Genomic DNA, 8,171 nt, shown 5'->3' on the forward strand with positions numbered 1-8,171 from the left:
CTGAGAGGATGGGATGTAGCCATTGACAACAGTGATGCCCTACATACAGCTTGCCATGGAAAGGAGTAAGAAGGATTGAAGGAAGAAGTAGAAAAGTAGAAAAAGAAAGGGCACAGTATCTCCATACACTTATCTGAAATTCCCACCACTAATTTACATAAGTATTTCTATCCTATGTTATTAATCTTTATTTCCTGTTTATTATTTATTATTATTCGAAAATCCATAATCAATTATAATCCGCCTGACTGAGATTTACAAGATGACCATAGCTTGCTTCATACCAACAATCTCTGTGGGATCGACCCTTACTCACGTAAGGTATTACTTGGATGACCCAGTACACTTGCTGGTTAAGTTGAACGGAGTTGTGTCCACACATAGCATAGAGCCACAATAATGATTCCATACAATAACAATGAGACCAACTTTGATGATCACAATTTCGTCCACCACTGAGATTGGCGGTTATTATAACTATTCTGTTGGAAACCACCCTGAGAGTTATTGTTGAAATTCTGAGGTTTCTGGGATTGGTCCCTCCACCCAAAATTTGGGTGATTTCTCCATCCTTGATTGTATGTCTAAGAATAGGGGTCATTATTGGGATTTCTAGAACCGCTCCCCATGTAATTAACCTGTTCAGAAGAGGATTGAGCAAAATCATAGTTGTTATTCTGCACTAAATGTCCAGCCATGTCATAAGAGATCTCTTGAGGCTGATTTTGGGTGTTGATGGCTGAGACTTGCATGCCACCCATGTGTTGAGTGAGTAGATTTATTTGCTGAGACATAAGCTTGTTCTGAGCAAGAATAGTATTAAGAGCTTCCACTTCCATGACACCCTTCTTTTGAGGAGCCTCAGAGTTCACAGGATTCCTATTAGATGAGTATAGATATTGGTTGCTAGCAACCAATTCAATAAGCTCAATAGTCTCCTCCGGTGTCTTCTTCTTGTGCAATGAACCTCCTGCAGAGTTATCTAGGCACATTTTGGACATTTCACCCAAGCCTTCATAAAAGATGTCTAGTTGAGTCCATTGGGAGAACATGTCTGGAGGGCATTGCCTAGTCAGTAGCTTGTATCTCTCCCAAGTTTCATACAGGGTCTCACCATCCTTCTGCCTGAAGGTCTGAACCTCCATCCTAAGTTTAGTCAGCTTCTTTGGTGGAAAAAATTTTGCGAGAAACTCAGTAACCACCTTGTTCCAAGTATCCAAACTCTCCTTGGATTGAGAATCTAGCCATAGCTTTGCTCCATCCCTCAGGGCAAACGGGAAGAGCATGAGTTTGTACACATCTGGGTCTACTCCATTTGTCTTCACAATATCACAAATTTGTAGAAAACTAGAAATAAACTGATTTGGGTCTTCGTGGGAAAGACCATGATACTGGCAGTTTTGTTGCACCAGAGTGACCAGTTGAGGCTTCAACTCAAAGTTGTTCACAGCAATAGGGGCACCACGATGCTCTTTCCATAGAGATCTGCAGTAGGAGAAGAGTAAGAGTCAAGCACTCTCCTCTGTTGCTCATTCCCATTCGGATTTGCCGCATTGGCATTCTCAGTATTAGTCGGATCCATAGTGGATTCTGCAGCCTTGTAAAGCTTTGCTTGTTGTAAACGCCGCCTGAAAGTTTTTTTAGGTTCAGGATCAAAGTCTAAGAGATGTTCTTTGTCTCTGTTCCTGTGCATAAACAACAATAAAACAAGAAAGAATGGGAATCTCTACGTCAGAGTGCAGAGAATTCCCAGTAAGGTAACCTGTGTAAAGAAATAAAAATAATACTAAATAAAATAAATAAATAAATAGAACAAATAACCAGGTAACACCAAACTTAATTTCAGAAATCAAGAAAGATATTAGTGCTATTTATTTATTTAAGAATTTATATTTTTTTAAAAAAGATTTTAATAAAATTAAAAATAAAACGCCTAATCTAAGCAATTAAACAACTAATAGTTGTTAATCACAGTCAATCCCCGGCAACGGCGCCAAAAACTTGATGCGGTATTTTACAACCCACACTACTAACCGGCAAGTGCACCGGGTCGTATCAAGTAATACCTTACGTGAGTAAGGGTTGATCCCACGAGGATTGATGGATCAAGCAACAATAGCTTTTGATAGGATTAGTTAGGCAAGCAGAAAAGAGTGTTTTGGTATTCAAAGAGCATTAAACACAGACAAATAAATAAGTTGGGAATAATATAATGAGAAGATAGTTAAGGTTTCAGAGTTATCTATTTTTCTGGATTAACTTTTATTACTAATTAATTTAATCATGCAAGATTTAATTTCATGGCAAACTATATGTGACTAGTCCCTAATTCCTTAGACCTTCCTAGTCTCCTCTGAAATTTATTAACTGCCAATTCCTTGGTCAATTAATTTCAATTAGAGGATGATGATCAATTTCTAGTTTATATGCCAAAAGAATCCTAATTATCCACAAATAAAGGGATTATATGTCACATATCCCGTTAAATACAAACAATTAAAAATCCAGTATAATATGTTTTCAAGCTGTTGTTCAAGTAAAGAGCTTTTCCAAGTTTTACAAGAACTCAATTAGAACATGGGTCATACTTCCGTTCCACCCACATTCATAAAATAAAGAACAAAAACAATTATTGAAATATAAATCAAGACATGAATGAAATTAAAAAGATCAAACGAATCAATCCATGAAAATAGACAGAGCTCCTAACCTTAACAATGGAGGATTAGTTGCTCATGGTTCAGAGAGAAAATAAGGATTCAGGTAACATGTGTCATTGTCTAACTGTACATAGTTCCTATTTATTACTAATCCTAATAAATTTAAAATCTAATTATCTAAAACTAAAAATAATATCTTTTCCTCTGAGATAAGATTTGAATTTAAATTCGAATTAATTAACAGGTCTTCAGCTGATGGGTGGGGACCACTTGCTTTGTCCATTCTGCAGCTTCTAATATGTGTTTTCTGGGCTGGAAACTAGGTCAAAAATAGCCCAGAAATCGTAACCAGCGTTTTCTGTATTATTGCAGATCGCGCATGTGACGCGTCCGCGTCGTCCACGCGCTCGTGTCATTTGTGCAGATTCTAGTCCACGCGTTCGCGTCAGGCACGCGATTGCGTCATTCCAATTTCTCCATAGTCATGCGTCCGCGTCGGTCTTCGCTGGTTATCTCTTTGGTTTCTTCTTTTTCTTTGCAGAAACTTCATCAAATTCCTCCAAATGCTACCTAAAATAAATAAAATTGCACAAAAATCAAAATTGCATCCATAGTGGCTAAAATATAATTAATTCTCAATTAAACTCAACAAATTAGATGCAAATTCACTAGGAAAAGATAGATAAGATGCTCACGCATCAAGGAGCAGTAGTGGTTTATTCCACTTGCTCTGGGTTATGCGGGTAATAGCAAAGGGGATATGGCTCAGACCCACTTGCTATGCGATGGGGTGTTTCTATCCAAGGTTAACTCTCAGGACATGTCGGGTTGGCTACATAACCGACAGATGATATCACCAGCCATAAGACAGTCATACATCATATGCATTTGTATGTTTTGCTTGAGTGTGCATTATTTTGGTTTGCCTATTTGTTTAACTATACTTATCTGCTATTTGCCCTACTTGCTGTATTTGTATCATATCTGTGTTTTTCTTGTTTGTATTGTATGTGTGTGCAACTGAGAGATTCCTCATACTGGTGGTGGTGTAGCTGAGGGTTGTTTTCCTGATGTGATGATTTGATTGAGTTGCTTAGGCCGGAGGTCGTGTTTGGTTTTTTATTGAGGTTAAGTTAAGTATGAAAAATCAAGTTAGTCCAGCATAGACTTAATGAACATATGCTTAGGACAGATTGGTTATTCATACAGTCTAGGAAACTTTTAAGTTTTTCTTATAAGACAAGAAATGTTTTGGATTTTTGGATGTTCAGCCGTTGGTTGTCAAAATATTCATAAGACGAAAGATGATCATTACAATTGAAAAATAGTTTTCTTTTTTAAATATCTACTTATGACAATTTTGAAAAATTCATGGTGAGACCATGTAGTTAGGTTCTCACTCCCTACAACTTTATCTTTTCAGGAATCGGATGAAAAAGTTTATGAAGAGTTTGATTGCGTTTAGCTTATACGATATTTGTTATAATAACTTAGTTATTGTTTATTTATTCCTCGCCATATTTATTGTATCTTGTAAAGAGGGTTAGGAGACGTGATGATTAGTTTGTAAGTATGTACGTGCGTTTTTAAACTAAAAGTATTTCTGATTTTTAAAAAAGAATAGTTTATACGGTCTCGAGTTTTATAAAGACTCATATTTTATTATTAAATATATAGAAGTCATCGTAATACTCTTCACTTTCAGAGTTACGCAGTCGAAAGCGTAACATTCTGATAGTAAAGGTATTACATAGATTATCTGATTTGGGGATAGTTTAATGGTTTTGTTAGAATTTTTTAAGTAAATTGATTCAAATAAATTTTTTAGTGTCAGAATCAAAATCAAATTGAATCGCAAAAAAATAATAAAATATAGGGGTGTGCATGGCCCGACCCGACCCGAAGACTTAATCCGGCCTAATTTGGTGTAATTTCACCGGGTCTAAGGCCGGATAAGGGTCTCAAAAATAGACCCGGTCATTATTTCGGGTCAGGTTTGGGCCATGGCTCGGGCCACTCGAAATCGGCCCGGTCGTCATACACAAATAATATTTTGTGTATTAGTGATTGATGATGGCTATTCTTATGTAGAATTTAAGTATTGTAAACCTTAATATTTTGTGTTATTAGTTATTATAAGACTATAAGTTAATGTTTTATGTTTAAAATGCATAAGATTTTAGACTAATTAATACATAATATTGTGTTATTTGTATTGATTTAAATATTTGGTGTTATTAGACAATATTAGTATTGATTATGGTTATACTTTAATTTTAGAGAAGAGTTGGTTCTTGTTATATTTTTCTAAGTGAATTTTACCATGTCAAATAATGGTTGGAGTCTTAGAAATTTGGATATTTTCACATGCTAGCTTATAAGAAGGTATTAAGGTAATGTAATGTTAACGGCCCGGTTTTACCCGATTTTTACCCGGTATAACCGTGGCCCGAAAGTGTATAGGTTTCATCGGGTCTAAAGTTGGGTTCGGGTCTAATAAATAGACTCGGTATATATTTCAGGTAGGGTCTGAGTCACATCAAACCCGGTTTCACCCGACCCCTACACACCCCTATTAAAATATTATTTTTTCGATTTTTTTAATTTTTAGTTTATTCGATTCGGTTGATCGATTTTATTCGATACAGATCAATTTTGAATGCCCCTACAATTTGGTACCTAATGTTGTAGAATAACTAAATAAATAAGGAAGAAGTAACAAATATAAAATATGGAAATATAATTAGGTAACTCAAATAGTAATATTCACTAGAATTACTATATCAATATAGTAGATATAATTAATATATTTAATAATATTAAAGTATATAAGAAAGAGAATAGTATGAAAGAGAGATAATAGTATAAGAGAGAAACTATTGTTTTTATTGCTTGTATCTTGTACGTAAGGCAATGGAGCCTTATTTATAGTTGTAGAAATTCAACTTTTATTGCTTGTAATTGTGTGTACGTACTATCACAAATTCATGCCCTATTTATACTTGTCCAAGATTCTCCTTTTCAAACTTCATTAATATAAAGTTTATCATGGGGAAACAAAGCACCGCTTATAGTTAATATTGCACAGCCCAATGTTAACTTGATTGGAGAGATGGGCATTCATACTTATCATAACATTCCCCCTTGAATGTCCATTTAGAATTATTGTCTCGTTAAAACCTTACTAAAGAAAACCCAATCGGAAAAAACCTTAGTGAAGGAAAAAGAGTACAATATCCTTTGTGATGGAGACTGCCTCAATAAAAACCTTGTCATGAAAAACCCAATGAAAAAAAACCTGACTAAGGAAAAAAGAGTACAGTCTCCCCCTCTTGTCGACATCATTTAATGTCTTGAAAACGGCACATCCCAAACTCATGTACCAATCTTTCAAAGGAGGATTTTGGAAGTGACTTTGTGAATAAATCTGCTAGATTGTCACTTGAGCAGATCTGTTGGATATCAATTGTTCCTTGATTTTGAAGATCATGAGTGAAGAAGAATTTAGGAGAAACATGCTTTGTTCTATCACCTTTGATGTATCCGCCTTTAAGTTGAGCAATGCATGCTGTATTATCTTCAAACAGGACAGTTGAAGCTATTTTATGATCAATCAGTCCACATGATGGCAGAATATATTGAATCAGACTCCTCAGCCAAAAACACTCGTGACTAGCTTCATGAATCGCCAGTATTTCAGCATAATTAGAGGAGGTTGCTGCTATCGTCTGTTTCGTGACCTCCATGATATAGCTGTACCACCATATGTGAACATGTATCTTGTTTGAGATCTCCCTTTATGTGGATCAGACAACTAGCCAGTATCTGCATAACTGGTGGACGAAATTGTGATTCATTCTCTTTGTAATTGCATGAGATTTATTTAATGGCTCTTTGCTATGTGTGGACACAACTCTGTTCAACTTAACCAGCAAGTGTACTGGGTCATCCAAGTAATACCTTACGTGAGTAAGGGTCGATCCCACAGAGATTGTTGGTATGAAGCAAGCTATGGTCACCTTGTAAATCTCAGTTAGGCAGATTAAATGGTTATGGATTTCGAAAATTAATAATAAACAGAAAATAAAATAGGATAGAAATACTTATGTAGATCAATAGTGGAAATTTCAGATAGGTGTATGGAGATGCTGTGCTCCTCTTGAATCTCTACTTTCATATTACATTCATCCAATCCTTCTTACTCCTTTCCATGGCAAGCTGTATGTAGGGCATCACCATCGTCAATGGCTACTTTTCATCCTTTCTGGAAAATGGTCCTATGCGTTGTCACTGCATGGCTAATCGTCTGGAGGCATCACCCTTGTCGATGACTACATCCCATCCTCTCAGTGAAAATGGTCCAAATGCTCTGTCACAGCACGGCTAATCATCTGTCGGTTCTCAATCAGGTTGGAATAGAATCCTTTGATTTTTTTGCGTCTGTCACTAACGCCCAGCCTTCAGGAGTTTGAAGCTTGTCACAGTCATTCAATACCGGAATCTTACTCGGAATATCACAGACAAGGTTAGACTTTCCAGATTTCCGGAATCCTACTCGGAATACCACAGACAAGGTTAGACTTTCTGGATTCCCATGAATGCCGCCATCTATCTAGCTTATACCACGAAGATTCTGTTGGAGAATCTAAGAGATATGCGCCCGGCCTAAGGTAGAATGGAAGTGGTTGTCAGTCACGCGCGTTTATAGGTGAGAATGATGATGAGTGTCACGGATCATCACATTCATCAAGTTGTTGTGCAACGTATATCTTGGAATAAGAATAAAAGAGAATTGAATAGAAAATAATAGTAATTGTATTAAAACTTGAGGTATAGCAGAGCTCCACACCCTTAATCTATGGTGTGTAGAAACTCCACCGTTGAAAATACATAAGTGAAAGGTTCAGGCATGGCCAAATGGCCAGCCCCCATGGTCTAAGGACTAGGCGTCCAGAGATGAAACGTGGTCAAAAGATGACTAATACACTAGTAAAAAGTCTTATTTATACTAAACTAGCTACTAGGGTTTACATAGGTAAGTAATTGATGCATAAATTCACTTCCGGGGCCCACTTGGTGTATGTTTGGGCTGAGCTTGATCTATCCACGAGCTGAGGCTTTTAGTGGAGTTGAACGCCAAGTTATAGCGTGTTTCTGGCGTTCAACTCCAGGTCGTGACGTGTTTCTGGCGTTTGACTCCAGACAGCAGCATGTACTTGGCGTTGAGCGCCACTTTACGTCGTCAATTTCCGAATAAAGTATGGACTATTATATATTGCTGAAAAGCTATGGATGTCTATTTTCCAACGCCGTTGAGAGCGCGCCATTTGGAGTTCTGTAGCTCCAGAAAATCCATTTTGAGTGCAGAGAGGTCAGATTCCAACAGCATCAGCAGTCCTTTGTTAGCCTCCTTCTCAGAGTTTTGCTCAGGTCCTTCAATTTCAGCCAGAAATTACCTGAAATCACAGAAAAACACACAAACTCATAGTAAAGTCCAGAAATGTGAATTTA

Source organism: Arachis duranensis, chromosome 5, assembly GCF_000817695.3.
Source record: "Arachis duranensis cultivar V14167 chromosome 5, aradu.V14167.gnm2.J7QH, whole genome shotgun sequence".
NCBI classification, from domain to species: domain Eukaryota; kingdom Viridiplantae; phylum Streptophyta; class Magnoliopsida; order Fabales; family Fabaceae; genus Arachis; species Arachis duranensis.